General features: G+C 38.3%; 1 protein-coding gene across 1 annotated transcript in view; it reads right to left on the reverse strand.

Annotated features, from left to right (window-relative positions):
- ZNF280C (zinc finger protein 280C) overlaps window positions 1-2,847 on the reverse strand; it is a 53,051-nt gene that overhangs the window by 8,352 nt on the left and 41,852 nt on the right. The window lies entirely within an intron of this gene.

Consider the following 2,847-nt stretch of genomic DNA (forward strand, 5'->3'; position numbering starts at 1 on the left):
CGTTGTGGGACAGTCAAACGCTTTACCCACAACGCCCCCTGCTGGTCCCACTAGGAGAATTTTTAAAGAAAGAAAATTAAAGGGAGCACAACTCCTGAGTTAAAATAATACTTCTATCATGAGTAGTCCTGAAAAACAGTAATCAAATTTTGTCACCAACGCTAATAACCTTTATACTGTCTTTTAAACTAATAAGGATAGCATTCCCTTTTTAGAAAACCAAGCACACAGAATTGCCCAGCAAGGGATTATTAAAAGTGTGATCCATGGGTCACAAGCATCAGCATCACCTGGGAGCTAATTAGAGATACTGTTCTAGGCCCCCCTACAAAACTACTGAATTAATCTCTGGCAGAGACTTACAAGTTTTCCAGCTGACTCATGCAAGCTCAAGTTTTAGAAGTACTAGCACTATCTTACCTGCACTGACAGATCCAAACTAGCCAATATACCAAGTCAACTGTTAGCTCAGATACAAGGTAACCATCACCAGCATACAGTCAACTATCTGTATCTGTGGGTTCTGCATACATGGGTTCAACTATCCACAGATCACAAATATTTTGGGGGAAAACAATAAAAAAAATACAATAACTTTTTTTTGCTTTATTTATTATTTACTTAATCTTACTTATTCATTCATTTATTTCGATTTTGACCAGAGAGAGAGAGAGGGAAAGTGAGAAAGCAAGCCACCAGGTTCAGGACTCAAACCGTGATCCACCATGTGGGAGTGTCCAGTGCCCTAATCACCATGCTACCTGCTGGCCCCAAATACAATAACTTTAAAAATATAATTACATTATATTATGCATTATAAATAATCTAGAGATGATTTAAAGTATACAGGAGGATGTGTGTAGGTTATATGCAAGTACTATACCACATCCAGGGATTGTGGTATCCACAGGGGGTCCTGCAACTAAGGCACCACAGAAATTTAGAGATAACTATACTATATATGCATGAGAATAGATGCTGGGCAGAGTGAGGAAGTACAATTCTCTCTGTGGTACTGAGGAAAGCAAACTGTCACTGAAGTAGGAGAAAAGTAAAGGGACCTATAAAGTCCTTAGAAGAGTTGGCGTGACAGTCCTAAAAAGAATCCAATGGAAAGTGGAAAAAGAGAGGATGGAATGATGCATGGGTTTAAGAAACACGAAAAATAGGGGCTAGTAGATGGCATAATGGGTACATCCCTGGACTGCCATATGACCAACCATGTCCTGGACCCAGTGGCTTCAAACTCATGCCAGGCACATGTGTGTGCATGCCCAAGATCCTGGGAGGAGAATGGAGAGGGAGGAGACTATGGTGTGGCCATCCCCTGTGGGGGGTGATTTCTCACTTTACATCTCTCTGTCTGCCTGTCTCTGGTGAGCACACATGCCCTAAAGCAAAAGCATTTTTAAAAAAGTTTAAGCACCAAAAATATTTTCCAATTTAATCCTCTATAAATTATTAGCATAGTCATGTGTTTGGAACAGAATAAGAGGCCAACATTGCTTCTTGCAATGTACTGGAACAAAGGCTGGCTTGGGCTTGGTTTAGAGTAATCAGGGTTCAGAACTACTATAGGAGTGGGGAGACAGAGTGGTAAACTGTAGAAGCTGGACTCTCAAGATGTCATGATGAGTACTGGAAGATCAAGGGAACTCCAATACTGTTTGGTTCATTTTTGTTTATAGATGCCAGTGAATCAAAGATGAAAATACCAAACAGTTAGAAATAAAGTCAGGTCTCTGGAAAACAGCACTGGAACTAGAAGATGTACAGTTGAAAGGTAAAAGATAAACCTCTAAGAGTGATTAAGGGACCAAAAAAGGGATTATAAAAAGGCAAGAAGAGTTGAAGGAATAAAAAGCAACAATATACAAAAAAAGCAAAAAAAAAAAAAAAAAAAATGAGGGAATTGGATAAAATTGTTGAAAATGAAGAGTTATTTTAAAAAAAAAAAAAAAAAAAGACAGGACCAAAATAAAGTTAAAGGTGATAGGGTCAGGCAGTGACATGGTGTTGGGATACCACATGGCTGATTGAGTAAACTGAGTTCCAGACCTGGTGGCTTGAAAAACATGTATGCATGCACACCCAAAATTCTGAGAGGAGGAGGAGTTGTGTCATGGCCATGGACATCTCCCCGGGGGTTGATTTCTCTCTCTTTCTCTCTCTCTTCAGTGGGCACATGTATCCTATTCCAAATTTTAAAAAAGTAAAAGATCACTAAGCTCAGAGCTGATTGAATCAAGTATAATTTGGTAGTCTAGAACGCTACCTAGAGAAAGATCTAAAAGCATAAGATATCCAAACATAACAAGTATGACTGAAGATATAAAGGAAGCTAGGACAAAACAAAGCAGCATTCAAAATACATGACTTCCAGGGTAAGGCTGACAACAAAATTGGATTGGGGCTGCCAGACTGGAATAAGAGTCAAGACCTGAAAGTTATGGGGTAATGAGAATTCAAAACAAATATTGTATATGAAGTGACATGGGACAGTGGTAAGAAAGGGTAAAGAGTCTGAGGTGGATGTCAAGTGTTAGCACTAAAGAAAATAACATGAGGTCAGACTGATCATCAAGTGGAAAAAAAAAAAACTTCTGTGAACTAGGTGCTGAAGCCAGTAGAAAACATGAATGAATCTTTCAAAGTGGTAGTTGACTATGATTAGAAAGTAACATAGGGGTCTTGTAATCTGCAAGAAAACCACTTTATTTGTTATACCTTATTTCTGACTCAATATAAATGAAATTACATCAATTTAATAATCAACTAATCATAGTTATATCCAAATACTTTTTGGCTATTAAGAAAACCCATCTGGAAGAATAAGCTCCTACTAAT

The sequence above is a fragment of the Tupaia chinensis genome, unplaced genomic scaffold, assembly GCF_000334495.1.
Source record: "Tupaia chinensis unplaced genomic scaffold, TupChi_1.0 Scaffold144058_2, whole genome shotgun sequence".
Taxonomy (NCBI): domain Eukaryota; kingdom Metazoa; phylum Chordata; class Mammalia; order Scandentia; family Tupaiidae; genus Tupaia; species Tupaia belangeri.